The sequence below is a fragment of the Dama dama genome, chromosome 18, assembly GCF_033118175.1.
Source record: "Dama dama isolate Ldn47 chromosome 18, ASM3311817v1, whole genome shotgun sequence".
In the NCBI taxonomy this organism is placed as follows: domain Eukaryota; kingdom Metazoa; phylum Chordata; class Mammalia; order Artiodactyla; family Cervidae; genus Dama; species Dama dama.
In genome coordinates this window covers 40254298-40277880 of record NC_083698.1, presented here as the reverse complement: position 1 = coordinate 40277880, position 23583 = coordinate 40254298, and the positions used below count along the sequence as shown (strand labels likewise).

Here is a 23583-nt window from a genome sequence, read left to right as displayed (position 1 = left end):
TATGTGATATATACATGTTGACACCAATACTCTCGTACACACAGAAATATTACCTATAATTTGTTAGCTATCTTACCAGCCATGCCAAGCAAGAAATTTAAAATTTACCTTATCACAAAGTATTTCTTTCTAATTACTGATCAAAAGATGATGATTAGGACTAGAAAACAATCTGCAGTAACTGCATTAATGAGAAATAGAAACATAAGAAATTGAAATGCTTTTTGTGGGACAGAGAGCTTAAAATAAATGAGTTATTAATAAATAAACAATCCTTCCATTGACCAAAATTCCTTTCTAAGGCTACCCAGATAGTCTCTCTCTTATTTGTCAATGAATATGTAGGAATTACGGCACTGCTGCTGCTGCTGCTAAGTCACTTCAGTCGTGTGCGACTGTGCGACCCCACAGACGGCAGCCCACCAGGCTCCCCCGTCCCTAGGATTCTCCAGGCAAGAACACTGGAGTGGGTTGACATTTCCTTCTCCAGTGCATGAAAGTGAAAGTGAAGTCACTCAGTCGTGTCTGACTCTTAGTGACCCCTGGACCGCAGCCTACCAGGCTCCTCTGTCCATGGGATTTTCTAGGCAAGAGTACTGGAGTGGGGTGCCATAGTCTCCTCCTATGGCACTGAAAGAGGTCTAAAAATGTTACTGAATCCATTTCTCTCCTCCAGTTGGGACCATGCTAACAGAAGCAGCCTCAAGGAATTCCTCTACCATTGATTTTTAAAACCTTCAAAGAAATTGATTCTTGTTTTCCATCATAACCTTTTGCAAGGTTCAATGGCCTGCTTTGTCAGAAAGTCCTTTCTCATTACCAAATTAAATCCCTCTTATCTATCCTATCATGTTTTGATTTCAATTTCATTAGAGAGTGTCAGATACTGAAATTTAAAAAAAAATCAATTTCATAAACATTCAGTAAAATTCTGTAATATCCCTTGGCCTGGATTGTTTTCTGATAAGATCCTATGCCATCTCTCTTAAAGAAGAATGATTTGTTTACTCAAAGCTTGAGTAAAAATGTAAAGACTGCATTTTCCAAAGATGTCCAAAACAAAATTCCCCATTTCAGATGTTGCTCTAGAATCTTGCCTCTCATTCATCAAGAGGTTACATTTAATACCCTTTCCATTAAGTCTGTAGCTTGTTTGTAACCAACAGATTGTGACAAGTGATGCAATGTTACTTCCAAGGAAAGGTTGGAAAAAGCAATTCAACTTCAACTTCAGGGGCATGGGACCCTGAGCCAGCATGTAAATAACTTAATTATCCTCAGGAGGCCATGCTATGAGGAAGCCCAAACTAGCCTGTATGGCTTAACCACATGGAGAAGCCCTAACACTACACAGAGACACTGAGATGCCCAACCAGCTTCCCGCTGCTCCAACCCTCCGCTATTCTAGCTCTAGTTACTACGTGGCTGCAACTGCCCAACTGCTGCAACTGTGGGTCAAAGTCCTAAACCACAGAAATCATGAGAAATAACTAAGTGACTACTGTCATTTTAAATCACTGTGATTTGGGATGACTTGTTATACAGTAATAGTGCCTGGAACATCCCCTTTACTAGAATACTGTAGAGATCTATGTCTAAAATATTAGATCTAGTAACTGTAAAGAAAGACAAAATCAATGAGCTAAAACCAATCGAAGAAAGACAAAATCAGTTTGTATTTTGAAACCAAAATACAAAAAGGAGCATTACCACATTTTAAAATGTACTTGACTGTGACAAAGCGTCTGAAGGTGCTGTGCAATCTGTAATGTACTACACAAACAGTAAATGGTCTGGCTAAACGATACAATGGATTCTACGATACAAATGCAAAACCCAGGAATAAGAATTTTTGTCATCTTTCAAGATTTGAAGCAAATAGTACCTTCTTTGGATGTCTTCCCTGGTACTCCCAGAAAAGGTTAATTATTCTTTCTTCTGTGCCTACAGGCTATCTTGCACTTCTATTACTCCAGTTATAATATAAAATATAATCTTTTTCTTTATTTTTGCATATCTATCTAACTAGTTTGTAACTTTCTTGAAGATTGGTCTGTGTATTATTTATCTTTGTGTTTCTTACACAGTGATAAATCCTAACACAATACCTTGTCACATAGTTAGCACTAATACATGCGTGGTGAATAAACAAATGAATGAATACTTGAATGAATATTTCTGGCACATATAGTATGGGTATGGCCTTCCACCAAAGATATTTAAAACATAGGTGAATAATTGATTTCAACTTTCAAAAGACATATCAGCCTCTAAACACAATGGGAGAGATATCTGCCTTCCCATTTTTCATCTCCACACTGAACAGTTCCATTTCTATGAACCATTTCAAGGAAGAATTTTCAGGTCATTCTGTTGTTTTTTTTTGTCCTTCCATCTAATAAGCTTCTGCAACTCTGAAGCCCTCACATTCCTTATTGATTATACTGATCTTTCATACCTATCTACTTTTTGTGTACTAGTGTTATTTTTTTTTTTTCAGTTTCAAGATAATGGCCATTCCTTAACTTTGAATATTAGAAAATTATTGTACATAAAAAGAAAGAAGGAAATATCAAAGCTTAATGTTCTTATTTTTTTTTCCTTATGTGGATATTTTAACATGTTTGGGAACAAACAATAATCAAGCTGTGTTTTCAACACTATAAAATCTGCTGATATGCCATATCTGCTATGGAATTTCTTTATAAATGAGTCAAATTATCTCCCATGACAGTTTTTTAAAGGGAGAATATTGTTAGTCACTACAAATTTTTCTCTTATTTGAATAGCAATCACATTCTTAATCAATATTTTTATTTTAGTTTTACTTGGATAATACTGTATTATGTCCTCTTTTTATTTTTACTTCACAGAAATTCACTTGAAGTATTTCGTTTTTATTGGCACTTGCCAAGTATCCTGAATTTAGTGTCATCTTCTTGTGTCATTCTCCTATTAATCTTGTGGATTCATCTTCCAGAATATGAATTAAGATGTCTAAATATTAAAGCATGGTATTAGTTTCTTTATTACCTGCTGGTTCCACCTATCATAGTTAATCTTGTATTTTTCTTAATTTTGATTTGTATGAAATTATGACTACTGGGAATTTTGCATGAGTCTAATTTAATGAAGCAAAGAGAAAACCTTTCATTATGAATTTATGCTTAATGGATAAAATTTATTTTGTATTAGCATGCATTTTGCAAGAAGAGAATGCCTGTGTCTGTACTTTTTAAAATTGAGATGTGAACGGGTTTTAAAACATTAAGATAATTCAGTGATATAGGCCTAGTCCTTCTTGATAGAAACTAACAGTTAAAACAACTGTAATAATAGTACCCTCTGGGCTTCCGTGGTGGCTCAGTGGTAAAGAATCCACCAGCCAACGCAGGAGACATGGGTTCAATTCCTGTTCTGGGAAGATCCCACGTGCCGCCAAGCAACAAAGCCTGTGAGGTACAACTACTGAACCTGAGCTCTAAAGCCTATATGCCACAACTTTGCCACATGTACTGAAGCCTGTGCATTCTAGAGCTGGTGCTCCGAAACAAGAGAAGCTACCGCAATGAGTCCATACAGTACAGCTAGAGAGCAACCTCTGCTCGTCACAGCTAGAGAAGAGCCCATGCAGCAACAAACACCCAACACAGCCAAAAGCAAGGAAAGAAAATCATAAGAAAAGTCTCCCACTGTGAAAAAAGAATTGTAGCTTCTGCTTATTGCAAAATGAGAAGCTGTTAAGCATTTTTCCCAGACAGTTTTCATACTGATAATTAGAATTAAAATAGCTTACCATGTACCAGGGTTACTCTGGTATTTAACACACACTAACATATTCAATTTTTCACAGTTTATTGTGATCCACACAGTCAAAGGCTTTGGCATAGTCAATAAAGCAGAAATAGATGTTTTTCTGGAACTGTCTTACTTTTTTGATGATCCAGCAGATGTTGGCAATTTGATCTCTGGTTCCTCTGCCTTTTCTAAAAACCTGCATCAACATCTGGAAGTTCATGGTTCATGTATTGTTAAAGCCTGGCTTGGAGAATTTTGAGCATTACTTTGCTAGCATGTGATATGAATGCAGTTGTGCGGTAGTTTGAGCATTCTTTGGCCTTTCTTAGTGATTGGAATGAAAACTGACCTTTTCCAGTCTTGTGGCCACTTGCTGGCATATTGAGTGCAGCACTTTCACAGCATCATCTTTCAGGATTTGAAATAGCTCAACTGGAATTCCATCACCTCCACTAGCTTTGTTCGTAGTGATGCTTCCTAAGGCCCATTTGGCTTCACATTCCAGGATGTCTGGCTCTAGATGAGTGATCACACCATCATGATTATTTGGGTCGTGAAGATCTCTTGGACTGCAAGGAGATCCAACCAGTCCATCCTAAAGGAAAGCAGTCCTGAATGTTCATTGGAAGGACTGATGTTGAAGCTGAAACTCCAATATTTTGGCCACCTGATGCGAAGAGCTGACTCATCTGAAAAGACCCTCATGCTTGGAAAGAGTGAAGGTGGGAGGAGAAGGGGACAACAGAGGATGAGATGGTTGGATGGCATCACTGACTCAATGGACATGATTTTGAGTAAACTCCAGGAGCCGGTGATGGACAGGGAGGCCTGGTGTGCTGCAGACCATGGGGTTGCAAAGAGTCAGACACGACTGAGCGACTGAACTGAACATATTTAATCATCACTTCTACTGAGGAGTAAGATACTTCTATCGTCCACACTTTACCCAGGGGAGAAAGAGGCACAAAGTCAACTGACTTGCTCGCAGTTGAGCCAAGACTTAAACCCAGACTCTCGGATTCCAGAGCTTTACCCTTATGCTCTTTTTTTCTCAGGCATGCCTGATTAGTTTGTTATTTCAGTCTCATTTTGCATAAAAATACAAAGAGGCTCAAGTAGAGTACAGGTCACTCCAAAGTCCCCATGACTGCTCAGTTCTGGAGCTCAGATTTGAACCTCTGCTTGTCTGATAGAAAAGCCTTTGCATTACCCAGAATGCTGATGAAAAGATCCAGTGATGCAAGGTGAGAGGAGAGGACTAACTGTGGGCTTTCCAGATGAGGCCAGTCTTCTGTTCCCAATTCTCCACTCTCCCTGTTCTGTACCACAACTATTGGAAACTTGACACATCCTCTACATATCACAGTTGTTAAGGTGTAGGTTTCTCATTGATTAAAATATAGCAGATCTTGATATAAAGAAACTATCTTCCCAAAAGATTTGGTAATGTGTCTCATTCAGTATTTTGTATACTTGGATTAATGAATCAGTGCTCAGAACTGGTAGTTAATCATAATCAGAACAAAGGTAATAAGAACAAGATGTCCATTTAATTGATGATATCCCATACTATCTATCTTAGTTTCATTATTAATGACCACTTTCTAACTTCCTCAGTTCAAGAAGTGACTAACAACATTACCCTGATACCCTTAAAGTTGATATTCTAGGCTTCTTTTTTTAAATATTGTTTTACTCTCCTATCCTACTTTATTAGTCCATAGTGCTATAGTTTAACATAGTTTTCAATGTGCATCTTCTGCAGTGACCTGTTGAACCGAAAGAAAATACTGGATGCTTTCTTTTCAAAAATAATTCCCTATAGCTCCTAAGTTCACATCCATTCAATCGGCAATTCCTCCAAATACCATCTGGGCTCAGCTAGCCTGTAGAAACCAACTGTCATCCCAAAACTGTCTCATAGCAATCAAATCTGTCGAAACAACTTTAAAGACTATGAGTTTCTCTCTGTCATAGTTAAATGATCCCTTTTACCCACTGCTAAAAATATCATATGCCTCCTGACTTTATTTAATTGTTCTCAAAGAGCAATTTTGTAGACTGTCATTGTCACTTAAAGTTTTTGAAGAGCCATCTCTCAAGCAGAAACTGAAATGACGAAGCCCAAAAGATTAGCATACAACCTTAAAGAGGAGTATTTCTAATATTAGAGGTCAAGTCACATAGTGCCATTGGCTTCATATCCAGCTATGAGAATCAAACTCAGAAGCTCCCTCCCCCAAGCTCCACCCTTTCTGAGAATCCTCTTCCAGGACAGAATATCAATTTCTCAGCGGCTCAGTTACAGGAGCATATAGACCCTGAGGTTAATTTCTGCCTGGATCACGCTCTATGGCTTTACTCAGTCTAAAATTTGGTGCCAAAGAATGTTTAATGAGTTCCAAAGAGGCAATCACTAGCACAGAAGTGAATTTAAATTTCACACTAATGCCAGCTAGTGCTTCATGGGCAGAACTGCAGCCAACCAACCTACATTTTATGGCTGTCTTTCCTCATTTGCATTTGGATTTTCTTTTATGCCACTAGCACCTCAATTTGTTTTTTAAGCATGTTGTTCCAAAGTACAGGTTTTAATGTTCTATATAGATATTTGATTTTTATTTAGTAGAAGGATTTCCTGATTTTATATAATGCACATTAATTCTCTGCCCCTCCCTGATCCACCTCCAATTCTCTTCACTTCCACTAAGAAATGAAAGAGAAGATGCAATTGGATAAACTATAATCTGGCAGGCAACAATGAATTTTTCCTGATTACAATAAAACAAAATAAGACCCATATATTCTTGTGTTTTATTTTGCCATTGTTGGCCATTATGGTTTGAAGACTATTAATCAATTTCTTAGGCATTCCAAATGTCAAAAAGGGAGTCCAAATGATAGATTAGAAGGAAATATACCAAGTGCATATAAGCCTCACAGCCAGCCATGCCAGCACCAGGCTGATGATAATGTTCACTGTGTTCAAACTGTCAGTTTTCTTAAAATGTTTTCCTAAAACAGCTTGTACATGGCTTTTACCACCTGCAAAATGGTAAGAAAGCAAAAAAAAAAAAAAGAAGAAGCTACCATTTTAATCCTGACCTGGTACGACTGACTTCTCTTCAAAAGGATTCAGTAATAAGAATTCATATAATGATTCCCTAAGGCATGGGCAAAATCTGAAAATGTTATCATTTTACTACGAGATATCGAGTTCAGATCTAAAAGAGTAGAATAAGGGGTCATAAGGAAAATTAATGAGTTTTGAATCATTTATTCATGTGTATTCTTATACCTAATAAATACATAGTGAATATCATTCTATGCCCAACATCATAGCAATCAGATAAGGTGAAAAAAATCCTTACAAACTGAGTACATTAACAAGGCAATAGTAGGGATAGAGAACTAAACCAGAGAAAAAACATTCTCAAATAAAGAACAGTTAGGGATATCTAGTTTTGTGCCCTAGTACTGGTCCTCAAGGACTCTGCAATCCTAGGTACTGCTCTACCTGACAAAGTACCTCCCCATCATACCAACTTTGATCCCACCAGTAGGTCTGGTCTGCTCTAAGCATAGCTGCATCTGTGCTGGCTGAATTAGGCTGAGCACAGAGCTGAAGGAAGCAAGTATGAATATGTGTCACTGGAAGTTAGCACAGGGCCTGATTCCCTGCCAAAGGCTTTCAACAACATGGGAACAGGTGGGAACGGAATAGTCTCCTGTTGTAAGCCAAGACTATAAGTTTTTACATAAAAAGTTTGGGAAGTACATTTTACTGCATACCACCATATGGCTACTCAACTGGCACACTTGAGAATTTCATGGTGCTATATGTGCTCAATACCAATCATTTCTCTGAGACACATTCGTTTAAGACTTTGAGCATAATTCCATCAGAGTTATAATTCCTTTTAACATCAGCTTTTAACTAGCTTAATGAAATAGGATATACTAGCTGTTTTCCATGAGTGAGCCCTGGTTTCGATTACTTTGAGAATACTTTTGCCTCAAGGGTTTAGGAAGATTTTCCTCCTCCTCCTCCTCTGCTGACTCCTCTGTCTCCTCCTTTTCCTCCACCTCCTACTTTGGAAGAAGAAGGAGAATAAGAAGAAAGGAGGAGAAGGGGCTGGGATCAGGGAGAGGGAGAGGGGAGTGAAGGGAGGAGAAGGAGGAAGAAATATTTCCCTAAAAACAAGTAAGAAAATCATCCCTCCTTAAGGCCATAGTGAGGGGTGAGGGGTGTTGACCTTTAAAATAGGGAATTTTAATACAAAATAAAAGGGAGAAAAATTTTTTTAAATTAACTGACAGCAGATGTAACACAAATGACTAAGAGACAGCTTTGAAATCAATATAATCCAGTGATAGAGGCTTTTGTCTGGATTTTCAGAATTGAAAAAAAAAAGAAGGAAAGAATATACCCTCCTCAAGTTTGCTCTCAGTACCATGATCTTTACAGCCCTGTCTTAGCATTCCTCCCAGTTGTGTTTAACACAAAGTAACCAATTAATGCCAAGACACTGTATGGAAGAGAAAAGCAGTCAAATGATAGTACATCCAAATATATGTTGCTTGATATTGACCCCATGTTCTTTGTGTCTTTAATTATATTTTTCATAAGTCTATTATGAACTATTCCATGTTACTTGACAGGGAATTCATTCGTGAGTAAACTAATTTGGCAAAACACAAATGCTTTGAAAGAAGGAAATTACTGTGAAGTGAAAACTCCAATGATAGAACTTATTCTAGGCTCTGAATAGGAAATCAAATATATCAAATACATTTTTTCTTATTGGATATTTCCAGTCCATTGAGTTTAAGACATAATTCTATTTCCCCACAAATAATCAAGCTCAAAATCAAAATTCCTTTTCACTGGGGTTTTACATAATTCAAAATATTGTTTTTATACTTGGGTAGAAAGTGGTGTAGTAAGGAAATGCATGTGGCTATTTACCCAACACCTATTTATCAAGCTTTTATGATGTACACAGAAATAGGTACTACTGAGTTTGTACAGATGAATTAGTGATGAAACCTGTTTCGAAGGAACAGTTGTAGAAGAGATAAGGCCCACACATTAAAAAAAAATACAAGCAATAAAATATTTTTAATGATATAAAAGTGGTTTCTGATTAAATGCTACCAATGTTCAGAGGACAAGTGGTTATCTTCACCTGAGCTCAGGAGAACTGGGGATTTTCAGAACTGGCATTTAAGGAAGGCCTTGGTAGACTAAAATTAGAAACATGGATTTTAGGGAAGGGAAATCTAAGTGAAGGAAAAAGATAACCTAGCTGTGGAGACTGGGGAGTATTCTAAAAACTGGTGTTATTACATAGGACACAATAGGCACAAATCATTATTCTCAAGGAGTTTATATTCTAGGATGGAAACAGAAAACAAATATGATGAGTAGGCAAATTATACAGTGTATTGGAAGGTGATAAGAGCTGAGTAAGGAGGCTGGGGAATGTGGTTCCTATTTTAAATGAGATAATCAGAGTAGGCCACAGCACAGACATTTAAACAAGGTGATGAGAAAGCTAGCCCAAAGATCACATCAGAAGAACTGAAGCAGAAGGGGAGCGTTGGTTGATGAAGTTGGCAGAATAAGGATAGACTACAGAGGACCTCAAATGCCAGCTAGGGAATCTGGATTTCATTTTATAGACACTGGGGAGATGTTAGCAATTTTGAAGATTAAAAAAGATCTGGGCTATGCTTTATGTAGATGACTATAGCAGATATTTTAAATGGAAAAGAGAGAGGAAGAGGAATGGGACACTTCCTACTACCTCTTCCAAATAAAGATGTAAAGGAGTTTTATTAATAACTCAGAAAACTGTGGTTTATATAAACTATTTCCTTTCAGTTTTATATATATATATATATATATATATATAAACTTTCATGTGCCAAATACTGTCCTAGTCTCACAAGGTAATAAAGACAAGCAGATATCCCTGCCCTTGTGAACCCTACATTCTGGAAGAAAGAATCAGACAATACACATAAACATAACAGACTATAAGTGTGCTTGTGTGTATAGTAAATTCATTATAAATATGTAGTATACTAGAATGGAATGTGTCCTTTGAAAAAAATATAGAGCAGGCTAAGAGGACAGTGAGATTACTGGGGATGAGGTCTGACCCTGCAGGGCAGGGGTAGTACTAAATTTTGACCCTTATCAAAGGCAATATTCAGATTTCCCAGGCGGCACAGAGGTAAAGAATCTGCCTGCCAATTCAGGAGATGCAAGAGACAAGAGTTCAATCCCTGAATTGGGGAGATCCCCTGGAGTAGGAAATTGCAAGCCTCTCCAGTATTCTTGCCAGGAAAATTCCACGGACAGAGGAGCCTAGTAGGCTACACAGTTCAAGGGGTCTCTAAAGAGTCAGCCATGATTGGGCGACTGAGCACACACGGCACACACACAAAGGCAATCTTCACACTTTCGGAAAAAAGTTATAAAAGTTTTAACACTGGCATATGACACATATTATAAAAAATAATAAATCCTTTGACTTTAACCACACATCAATATAATCCAATGGCCAGTGACACAGAAGTATTTCTAAATCTCATGCCTTGTCTATATGAATAACGATGTATGTTACTCACAAATTATACTAGGAAAGACTCTAAAAGTAAATAATGTTAAAAGATTTGTCTCTCTAGACAGAACTCAGACAAATCTACCCCAATGGAGAAACACATTGGACTTTAAATGATAGAGTTAAAGAATGTACTTGATTCCCATAAGAAATAAGACAATTACTTATTCCCTGATACATAACAGTTAAGAATAAGGCTTCTCAACTGACAAAGTATTAATCTCAAAAATATACAAGCAACTCCTGCAGCTCAATTCCAGAAAAGTAAATGACCCAATCAAAAAATGGGCCAAAGAACTAAACAGACATTTCTCTAAAAAGACATACAGATGGCTAACAAACACATGAAAAGATGCTTAACATCACTCATTATCAGAGAAATGCAAATCAAAACCACAATGAGGTACCATCTCATGCCTGTCATATGGCTGCTATCCAAAAGTCTACAAGCAATAAATGCTGGAGAGGGTGTGGAGAAAAGGGAACCCTCTTACACTGTTGGTGGGAGTGCAAACTAGTACAGCCGTTATGGAGAACAGTGTGGAGATTCCTTAAAAAACTGGAAACAGAAATGCCATATGACCCAGCAATCCCACTCCTGGGCATACACACCGAGGAAACCAGATCTGAAAGAGACACATGAACCCCAACGTTCATCGCAGCACTGTTTATAATGGCCAGGACATGGAAGCAACCTAGATGCCCATCAGCAAATGAATGTATAAGAAAGCTGTGGTACATATACACAATGGAATATTACTCAGCCATTAAAAAGAATACATTTGAATCAGTTCTAATGAGGTGGATAAAACTGGAGCCCATTATACAGAGTGAAATAAGCCAGAAAGAAAAACTCCAATACAGTATACTAATGCATATATATGGAATTTAAAAAGATGGTAACAATAACCCTACATGCAAGACAGAAAAAGAGACACAGATGTATAGAATAGTCTTTTGGACTCTGGGAGAAGGCAAGGGTGGGATGATTTGAGAGAATGGCATTGAAACATGTATATTATCATATGTGAAACAGATCACCAGCCCAGATTCGATGCATGAGACAGGGTGCTCAGGGCTGGTGCACTGGGATGACCCTGAGGGATGGGTTGGGGAGGGAGGTGGGAGGGGAGCTCAGGATGGGGAACACATGTACACCCATGGCTGATTCATGTCAGTGTATGACAAAAACCACTACAATATTGTAAAGTAATTAGCCTCCAATTAGAAAAATAAAAATAAAAAAAGAATAAGGCTTCAGAAAGTTTTTAAGAAAATTAATGCCCACATCAAGTTTATTTCAAGGTATTGTTGTTTTGTTGACAAATTATCTTCTCAAAAGCACAGACTACAAATCTTGTCCATGTTACTTTCTAGTTAACATATTTGCGGATCGATCAATACATTTATTAAAATGATCTCCATGCATGATAATTTTATATTATTTCTAAAATTAGATCTTGAAATGCACAAACTCTTGGACTCATATGGCTGGACAAGTCTTTTGATTCCTATCGAACATAAGAATGTGAAAATTCAGCAAATCTCATACTAAATAATCTACATGACCCTCCCAAATTTCAGAATTTAGCTTAGCAACTCAATGCCTACTCACTTCAGTGCAGTATGATGGGCACAAAAAAGTATAACAAAAAAGTGTTCAATGTATAACAGATTACTGACACAAAGTGATATTTTCCAACAACAACAAAAACAAATTTCTACTTTCGATAAAGGAGAAATTCATATCAGAACAGCTTGCTGAAGATTACAACTATAAACTCTGGACAAACTATAATAAACGACTTTGTGAAGGCACGGGGAAGAAACCAAAAGTAGTCAGAAAATAGAAAAAGAGAATAATACTAGATGATTTTTCCAAGATTTTTACTGTGTTTTGCCTCAGGGCAGACACATATAGCATCAGCCAGAAGTTGGCCATTTCTCTTGTGTTATGGCTATAAAAATCAGAGGTCAGATTTAGGGGTTACTATAGACACTGGGAAGTAAAGGAGAAAACTCTGAGTCATTTCCCTTCAACCAAGGATGACCAGGTGAACAACGCCAGGTTTATTGGCTCAGAAATGAGAACACACCTCAAGGGAAACCATGGGAAATCTTATATATTCTAGAATTTGGGCTTATTTTATGTTCTCTTGTGAACAGCTCAAGAAAGCAGTTTTTTGCTCGAGAGTCTTAGAAAGTGTTAGAAAGTGGAGGGAATTCTTAGTATTTCTTATCTAGAGACTGTTTAAAAAGTGGCAATCAATTATATTTGCCACAGAGGGCAAGTTTAGTCATTTTTGTGGATTGGATAATTTTCCTGTTTTGTCTATTTCTAGACATGACTATAGTGTGATCTTATTTTTGCCTTGACTCATCATAGTAACAGAATTCCCTGCTTGGTATTTGTATTCTGAGTTTTGTTTTATTGCCTGTTCTATAGTAGAATACTCCAGCCTATATAGTTAGTACTTGGCTAATTCCTAGCAACACAAAGTCCTACCTATTAGTTTCAAGCTAGATCCCATCTGTCAAGGTCTCTTTTTATCTTTCTCATCTGGAAAGAGTCACAGAAGGACAGAGTCACAGAAGGAAGCTTCAAATTTTGCCCAAATATCTGGCTAATTTCTGAACTGTCTATGTCTGGGTGGAGTCCAAGAAGCCTGATCAAAGCTGAAAAGACTAAACAGAAATTTCAGCTGTCATCCACTGTAGATAAGAGTTTGAACATATCTGTTTTTGAACATGTATCACATTTTGGAATTTCAGCAGAATTAACCACCTGTTAAAACAAAAATAAACACTTTTCAGAAAAGCATAACAATGTCCTTTTCAGAAAGTAGAGCAATATCCAGGATAGAACAGATAAATGAAGGGAAAAAAAATGTCATCCATACTCAACAATAAAGGAAATCAATGAGAGTCACCACAAGATAGTACATATGATGGAACTGACAATCATTTTAAAGTGGATATTATAATTATGTTCAAAGGCAGAAGTAAAAACAATAAGTGAACAAATGATAAATCTCAGCAGAATGGAAACAAAAAAAATAAATTCTAGAAGTGAAAAATTCCATATCTGAAAAAATTCACTGGCTGCATTTTATAGCAGATTAGAGATAACAGACAAAAAAATAGTAAACTTAAAGTGAGATTGGCAGAAAGTATTCAATTTGAAGTCACAAGACAAAAATATTAAATAAACTGAGCTTCTAATGACCTATGGGATAATATTAAAAGATATGACATATGTATCATTAGATTCATAGGAGGAGAAGAAAGAATGGGACAGAAAAAATATTTTAAAATAACAAAATAATGGCGTAAAGTTTCCCAAATTTGATAAGAGATACAAATTTACAGATTCAAGTAGCTCAGAAAACTGCAAAAACACGTTTAAAAAAATTCAATTCTCCCAGGGCCCCCTGGTGGCTCAGTGGTAAAGAATCTTGCCAGTGTAGGAGACACAGGTTGGATCCCTGATCTGGGAAGGTCCCACATGCCAGGGAGCAGCGAAGCCTGAGCACCGCAACTACTGAGGCTGTGCCCTACAGCCGGCACTCCACAACAAGAGAAGCACGGCATTTAGAAGCCCCATCAACAACTAGAGAGCTGCCTCCGCTCTCTGCAACCAGAGAAAAACCCACACAGCAATAAAGACGCGGAACAGCCAAAAATGAATAAAATTATTTTAAAAAAAATTCAAATTACTCAAACTTCTGAAATCCTTGATTATGAGAAAATCTTGAAAGAAGCCAAAGAAAAATGACACATTATACATAAGAGAATGATGTTAAAAATGATAGTTAACTTCTCATCAGAAAAAAAAAGGGAGGCTAAAAATGAAAGGCTGTGGAAAGAAAAACAAGTACCTGTCCAATGAGAATTTTCTACCTAGGAAAAATATTCCTCAAGATTCAAGGTGAAATACAAACATTCCTGCTGCCAAGCTGCTTCAGTCGTGGCCGACTCTGTGCGACCCCATAGACGGCAGCCCACCAGGCTCCGCCGTCCCTGAGATTCTCCAGGCAAGAACACTGGACTGGGTTGCCATACAAACATTCCTAAACATACAGAAATGAAAGGAAACCATCACCCATAGTGTCTAAACCTATGCCACAAGAAGCAGTAAAGGAAGCTCTTCAGTCAAAGAGAGTTGATATCTGGCGGAAACTTAGGTATTTAGGAAGAAATGAAGAGCACACAGAATGGCAAATAGGCAGGTAAATATGAAAAGAAAACTGAAAATTAATAATCAAGTAGTTATTGATAGTAAACCCAAAGAACAAATTATATTTCAAATGTCCACTGTGAACAACATGGACCTGCTGATCATTTCTATGTTAAATTAAAATGATTTCCAGTAGTACACCTCACACTCTTCAGGATTTGTCGAGGCTCTAAAATGGTGTGACATTTAGCAGCGAGCATTAGTTTTAAGGGCATCACTTGTTGGTGTTACCATATTAGATATTCTTGACACAAAACAGAGAGCACACTTGGGAAATCATTATTAAAAGCATCTCTTTTGTGAAATTAATTGGAAAATTAGATCTAATGTTTAAATATAAATTCTAAGTCAGTCAATAAACAGATTAAAACAGCTTTAAAACTAACCACTTCTGTTACCTGTGTCAGCTTCCATTACTACATTTATCTTCCTTTTTGGGAAAAAAAAAAAAAATTAAACAAACCACAGAATGAAGGTAAATATCCTGATATTTCACATAAGCTCACCTGAAGTGACAACATCCATCCAGTTATACTAGAGTTACCAAGTTACTTTCTGTAACGCCCCTCATTGCTCTAACATGCTTTCTTTGCACCTTGATTGATGGTCTCTTTTATGAAAAATGTATTATCAGACACTTAATATGCTTTTACATGTGCTGAAATTCAACCTTTGGAGACCAAGGTAATATCATTTATAATATATTAAAAATCTTATTATTTAAGTTAGCAGAGCATTTGAAGACTGAAGGTTAAATATACACTTTTCTAAGAGGATATGATTCTATCAGAGAGAGGAGACACTGAAGGATGTTGAGCTCAAGAATAACTTTCTGTAATTGTTTTGGGAGAAGCACACTAAACAAGAAGTTCGGAGTCATAGACTCTAGTTCTGGCCTTGGTGGTAACTACCATGGCAGCTTTGGAAAATTATTTGGTGTTATGTGGTTTTTGTAAAAACATGTATTAGGGCATTTCAACTGTTCCTTTATATAAAAGAATAGGTAGACATATACTATATTTCTAATGGAAAAGTTTAATCTATGAAAATGTTTGTTTGGTCTCACTTTTAGCATGTTTCAGAGTCTACAGGCTATGCTTATGTACATTTCATTGAAGATACAAAAAGTACCCAGGATATGTGAAAACAAAAATCACAATTTTGGGGCATCTGCATATCTTCATGACAAAAGAGTTGTGTTTCCACACACCTTTGAAGGTCTGATCCACAAATAGTGTAAAGAAATTAATCTGCTGATTTGATAAAATAATTTCAGGTATCAGTTGATGATACACTTTGTGGAACTTTTAATACCTGGTTCTGCAATGAATATAAGTACCATATACAAAGGTCTATATTTTGATGTAAAATTTGAAGTGTTTTTTATTCGATGGCCAATCTTTCTTCAGTCATTCAAATGTATGTATTCCGTTCTAGGACTACATTTCAGCTTAGCAAACAAGTTTGACATTAGCAAAAATACAGGAATTAAATATTGTTAAAATAGTGTTGCTTCCAGTTATAACCAAAATCTTGCACTGTGAACTCACAAGATCCTGGCTTGTTCCACTAGACAGTCACAATTCTACATGGATAACAAATCAAAATATCAGACTAAGCAGCCTATATTAAAATTTTAGCTCAATTCCAATTGGTCTGCTTGCAGAGAGACAGGTCCCTGTTACAAAAATAAAGGGCTACATTTCTCATAATATTCTTTTTATTTTGTTTATTATCATAAGCACCATGATATTCCATGTCACAATCTTAAAAGTCTTAGAAATAACTGTGATCCAACTGAAGATGCCCCAGGGTTCTAAAGGAAGAATATGGACTCAGGAGCCTATGCTTACTTACACTTAACTTCAGGCATGAGAACAATACTTCTCCAAAAAAAATCTGTCAGTTGGATGTGCTTCCTAGCCAAAAGAGAGTATGAGAAACAGAGCCCAAATATCCCTGCAGGAAAAGAATGGCAGAAGGATCAGTGCTCCACCAACCAAGTGGGAATGCAAGTATGGGATCTATTTACATATGCATAAATTATTCCCCACAATAATTACTGTGAAGACTGCAGGGCTTCTATCAATACAAAAGTAAACTCAAGCATCAGTCTGGTAGTATCAATGATATGGATTCATAATCACACACTGTAAACAAGTGTTTATTCTATCATTATCTCATATAATATTTTTGGTTGCTTTTTCTCTCCTGAGGCAATCTGAAACATAGCAGCAGCTGCACCATCAGCACTTGCTTTTTGCCAGTTGTTTAGAGAATGGACCAATTAGTGAAAATGGGTAGTAATATATGCATTTGGCAGCCATGTTTGCACAAAATGAGGGTAATATATTTTAAAAAGACACCTTTAATGGAACATCATTGCCCCTGAGAGTATTATGGAAGAATGTGACATCAGATACTTCTAAACAGACAAGAGTGGGATTCCTCACATCTCCAATACCAACTCAAAACCCTTCAAGCCTACTGAAATCTTCCATCTTCTTATCCCACTCGGATTTCATAGTCCTCATCCCACTTCATTCTCTACCCAGCTTAAATTCTCTCATTTATCAGCATAGTCCTTTTAATGCAACCACCTTGACTCCCTTGCTCCTCTTGCTTCAACATACACACAACCCTAATTAAATCCAACTTTCTGTCTTCTCCACATCTTACCTGTATTGCTCAATGTGTCTGCGGAAAACTGACCATTAATTTCAAGCGGACCTTAATGCTACCCATCTATCACTTTATGTTTCTCTAGACCACTCCTTTCCTACTCTAGACTTTCAGACTTCTCATTTTTCCTCAAAATCTCTGATACCTCCTCCACCATAGTCTTGTTTTTTTCTTCACTGAGAAGTTGCTAAAATCAGAAGAGAACATTCAGAAATTCTCACCAGCAGATCTTCCCACCAACATTCAGAAGCTGTCACCAGCAGATTCCCACCTAAATACTTCTTTGTCCTTAAGTTCTATTTGTTCCTACTAATATGAATGAATAGTCTGCACTCTTGAAAAGACTAACCTCTCCTTTTTGCTGTGGATCTCATCCCCTACTTAACATCTACTTAAAGACACTGAAATTCTCCTCTCTCTGTACATGTATATACGTGTCAGTTTCCTCCTCGCTATTGAATCATTCTTTTTAATTAGAACAAGCTAAAAATTTTTTGTTTAGCTTAAAAAATGCAACTTATAGCCCTCTTTTTCCTCTAGCAACTGTCCTGTCTCTTACCTTCTTTTTACAGTGAAGAACAAAACAAACTTAAAATCATCACTTGCATTTTCTATCTCCATTTCTCTTTTCTTGAACTCTTCATGTTACCAAAACCAGTGGACATCAGGAAGTCTCCATTTCCCATAACAAATCAGCAGCATCTGACACAACTGATCATGCTCTGAAATGCTTCTCTTGGCGTAAAGGACACAATTCTGTCTGTTTTTCTCCTGTCTTTCTGTGACTTCTTGGTTTCATTTACTGATTCCCCTTTATCCTCCCAACTATTAAATGTACCCCAGTGCTCAATAAGGAAAATGTTCCTTCATTTCATACTCAGCCCTTGAATGATTCCATTAGACACATGGCTTTAACCTCCACATATGAGCAGTTAAACCCAATATACACTTCATCAGGGACCTCATTCCTGAATTCCAGGACTATTTATCCAACTGCCTACTTCACTGATCCTCTTGCATAAGTAATAAGCCCTCAAACCTATGTTGCAACCTATATCTTTCTAGGTTGCCTAGTGGTAAAGAACTTGCCTACCAATGCAGGAGATGCTGGTTTGATCCCTGGGTCAGAAAATCCCCTGGAGAAGGAAATGGCAACCTACTCCAGTATTCTTGCCTGGGAAATCCCATGGACAGAGCAGCCTGGCAGGCTACAGTCCATTACGTCACAAAAAATCAGACACAGCTTAGGGACTAAACAACAACTTCCTCATGGGTAGCTCTCTCACTTCTGTCAGGACTTGACTCAGTCATTTTCTTGGTTATATCTTTTATCTTTACTTTAAATTTGATCTTCTAAAATTCATCTATATAAATTATCTTTGTATTTATAGAAACAAAGCTAAATGGCTTGATTTATTTTTTAATCATGCATTCATTTCTAGGTAAAGACATACAGCACTAAAATGACTGTATAAAGTTTATTTGAAACCAAGAAAACTAGCTGAAGTTAATGAAGTCACAATGAGATAAACTTCTTCAGGGCATGGTTGGTACATGCATTGTGTCAGATCTTTATAGTTTGTGTAACCAAAATAAGTTAATAAAGTTAACCAGGGTCCCTTGTTTTTCTCTCCAGTTGTGACTGTTAAAAATTAATGTGACAATGTTCAGTTTAACGTGAAAACTTCGGTACCACATTGCGATAATCTCACTAGTTGTAAGAAAGAATGATGCTAACATAAAGTTGTGACCAAAATTGCTAATTTAACAAAAAATCCTACTATTTTCTTTCATATTGCTATGATAAAATAATGTGCAGATTGACAATGGCTAAGTATCTTAATGTGCAAGTTTATGTGTGGAATTTTTATCACACATTTTCTCAGATAAGTTTTTAATTTTTTTTTCAAGTTAAGTCCTTCAGAAAATAAAAGATTTCTTTGTGCAATTTCTCTGTGAAAATTTGCTTTTTATAACCTGTACTTTTTTTTCATTATATAATATTCTTAAGACAACACTGTTAATATATAATGTAATGGGGTGTAATAATGGTATAGAAGCTCTAATATTAAAATTTCCACCCAGATTAAAAACAGAATTACCATGTAGTGGCAATTCTCAGAATTAGAGGCCTGTGAATAGATTTTAATTCTTCTGCTCTCATGCTAAATTCCTTCTCTATCTTAGCTAATGAAATGCCTACTTTCCCTAGTAAATTCTGACACTAACCTTACTTGACAATATTATTGGGATGTAACCAACATTCCCTTTATTAGAAGAAGGAATTGATATTGAGAATATGAGTTTCTTTTTTTGCTTTGTATCTCCAGGGGCATTTTATTCCAATATGTAAATGTATATGTGACAGAAGCACATGAAGTTTTAGCTTGTTTGTTTGAAATCAAGTAGCAGGAAGGCAAACCAGGTAGAATTCTCAGTGTCCACTTCCAAAAGACACCTGAGGCAAACACCTAGATGGAATTAGAAGAGATTACATCTCTGCTGTCAACAAGGATCCATGAGGAAAGTGAGGCAAGGCAACATCAACCATAGTTTCTCTTTATTTATTGCTTAACATGAGCCAAGTGTGCTATAGGAAATAATTCCTCATGTTTATCTCTAATGTCAAAACAACATTACCAATAAGTATTACAATTTCCACTTTACAGAAGAGGGAAATGAGGTTAAAATTTTTAAGGAAGTTGTCCAACTTCATACAGCAAACATGTGCCAGGGACCAGATTCAATTCTAGTGTCTCCTGCTACACTTCATTGCTTTCCCAATGTACATAATAGAAGTTGGTTTGGGAAAAAGAAGAAGAAAGATATTAGCCTCTAGTAAGGTTCATTTCCTTCTCTTTCTAGGACACATACAGATGGGCAACTTGGAGGGAGAACTGCTTCCATTACAAAGCTTGAGAAAAGAAATGACCTTCCATATTTACAACCTCTCCCCAAGTTACTAGACCAAGTCACTGTAGGCTGAAAAATTGACTAAAACTTCATAAAAGGATTCTCTCTTATTAGTGCTTCTAAAACATTAATGCAGAATTAAACCAGTTATGGTCTTGTTCAAATGTGTGCATTCTAATTCTATAGGTTGGGGTGAAGTCCAGGATTCTTCCTTCTAACAAACACCCAGGTGATGCTGAGGTAGCTGCTCTATGGACCACATTCACAACAGCAAAGCTCTATACAAAGGTAAGATATCTCTTCTTTGCCTCCTCATTGCAATGGTAGTGATTTAGTTGCTAAATTGTATCAAACTCTTGCAACCCCATGGACTATAGCCCGCCAGGCTCCTCTGTCCAGGGATTTCACAGGCAAGAATACTAGAATGGGTTGCCATTTACTTGTCCTCACTGCAATAGTAGATGGGCATAAGGGAGCACTGAGGGAGAGGTCTCTACATTATTTTAGACAAACATGATTTGGACAAACAAGACTAACATGATTCATAGATGTTATCCCGAGTTAATTTTTCAAAAAAAAAAAAAAAATTTTTCACAGATCAAACTGTTTAGAACAATTTCCTTTAATTCTACCTCTCACTGTTTATAGTTGACTATTAATTTTCATAATTTCTTAGAAAAACAATGTAGTGATTTTTAGTATGATTAGCATTTATCATCAGCCTTAGTAAAACTGACTAAAAAGACACATGATTAAAACAAATGAGACTTTAAACCAATTAATCTCATAAACACACATTATATTCCTTCTGTGCTGTGGACAAGAGAATCAGCTTCTTTAAATCGTAATTAAAATATTCATGAATTGCATGTTACATCTTCTATTAGGCAATGGACATAGGAAGTTAATCAAATATCCAACTGTTTTCAGAGAGTATATTCTGATGAGAGAAACAGAATCGTTAACAGAAAAGTACAGTGTATGTGCGTGTGTGTGTGTGTGATCATGGGGACTGATGAAGTTTTCTCATGAACACGGGAGAAGACATCAGGGAACGTATTATAAATCTGTGTCCATAATCAGTATTTGTAAAAGAACACTCCTAACAGTGGGGGAAAAAAAAAAGGTCTCATGGGCATAAAGTAATGTGATATGGTTTGATAAGTTTGGTGCTAACATTTGTTAAGACCAGTTTGAGAAAAAGTCAGGATTCTACAGCAGACCTTAATTTAAGCAAATGCATATACAATGAATTCTGTAGACTGGAAAGAAAGAAATGTGGAAAATGAACAACTGATAACTTCATCAAAGGCCTGCCATTCATCAGTCATAGTTAAATGTGTTCTTTCAGGTTTAGGAAATATGAAATATTAATAGATATAGTAATAGTTTAATACTGTCTCTTTATCACCTAAATTAGATAAATGGAGCTAGTTAATACTGTTCTTAAATTCTAATACACCAATAATAAAGGAAAGACATGATTCCCAGAGTAGCAACTATATATTAGGAAATAGAAGTTACCATATACAGCATCATATGAAGTCTTGTATATACAATAGGAATGAAATATCATAACCTGGGGATCCACACAAAATAGAACTTCATATACCTACTAGTCAATCCCAGCTTCTTTTTTATGTTTTCTCTTTTGAAATAAAAGAGAAGGAAAAGATTTCATTTTTTTGAACTGTTACTTTAACTTAGGACTACTGAAAGAGTAACACACATGGGTATGTGGAAGGGGCAATCTATGATATCTCAAAAGGATTTGTATTCCCTCTTTCTTTTACATCAGTGATGGCACCTGAAGGACCACATGTGAAGTCTTACTCATGAAGCATGTTATAGCACTGGCTGAGAAGGGGTCACCGAAAGCACCTCTTTCTTTAAACAGATGTACATCCTGAATTACACTAAAAAAATCAACATCTCTATCTAAACAAGCAAAGTCCAAAAAGTAAACTGAGTGCTTTCTCATAGGATTTAGCCATTCCTGGGCCTAAACTAAATCCAATCAGTAAAATGGAAACTGTTTATATCCAAAAATTCATGAGAAAACTACTTTTAGGTTATTTCAAAATTGTCCTATTTCAAAAATCACATAATTTCAATTCTCTCATGTTTTTTTTGTGTATGCACCTTGATGTTTTCTGGATTCTTAGCATGTTCATTCTTTTTCAGGATTTTCCACAGAGACCCTTCAAATGAAACAGACTTACACTACTAAAACACACTTGAAAATGATTCTTACTCAGTTCTGCGGTTTCAGTTCTGTGGAAGACCAGAGGAAAAGAATGCTTCCTCTTTATAGTTTGGTCTAAATGTAAGGTTTCTACAAGGTGTTAGGCTGACTGCAATGAAATGAAAACTCTACTATATATCAATAAGATGATGATGTATTTATAGAACATGAACCACAAGAGAGCTATACTGAGCACTTTCAATAAACCTCAATTAAAGTAATCAATATTGCTAAAAGAATCTTTAAAAGCACCTCTGACACAAAACTTCTTTGAGATTACTTTTAAATGCTGAGACAGAAAGAGTACTTCACGGTGTAATGGGAAGTAAATTCAGTATATAAGTCCCAATGCTCAGGATCTCAAGATTATGGCTTCAGTGCATGAAAGCTTGATGAATTCTTGAATACAAGGTATATTTGCCTTTGATCAGGAAAACAGACATGAGAGAGTATCCTCTATAAGGACTTTAACACACCTAGTGCTAAATACCTTTAAACATTTTTATTCAAGTTTTTCCTAAAATGTTACAATTTTCTTATCCTACCTTTCTGATAATTTGGGTATTACCTATTGTTAGAAGTCCTCTTGAAGTTCCACTTCTACAGATCTTTTTCTATATGCTTCAGTTTTACGAACATCTGCACAACCAAATACAGTTACTGATTACAGACTCTTAAAGGAGTCACCAATCGTTTCTTGTCTTCCTAGATCCAAAGCTGAAAAGAAGCTCCCCAAAGGCAAGCTTCATACTATCCTCTGTTTTACAATCCTTCATATTAATGAGCAGAGTACTAATCAGTTCATGACAACTTTGTTTAAAATGCAAACACTGCTAGAAGAGTTCATACCACACGGAAACTTTCACAACTCACAAGCTAATTAGCAGCTTAGTTAGCAAGGTATAGCCACTGTCAAATGAGACCTGGAAGGTCCTGGAAGCAAAGGATGCTATCAGTAAATTTGGGGAAAAAAGATGCTTTAGAAGGAGTAACACAGAAGACAACAAACCACAATTTTGACTAAGACTGGCCCTACGAACACCCTGTGGTAGGTGAGGTTCATTTTGAAATTTCAT

The 23583-nt window shown here is 36.4% G+C and overlaps 1 protein-coding gene across 3 annotated transcripts in view; it reads right to left on the bottom strand.

Moving 5' to 3' along the window:
- The window catches only part of MAGI2 (membrane associated guanylate kinase, WW and PDZ domain containing 2), a 1418975-nt gene that overhangs the window by 743200 nt on the left and 652192 nt on the right, over positions 1-23583 (bottom strand). The gene's annotated exons all lie outside the window — the stretch shown is intronic.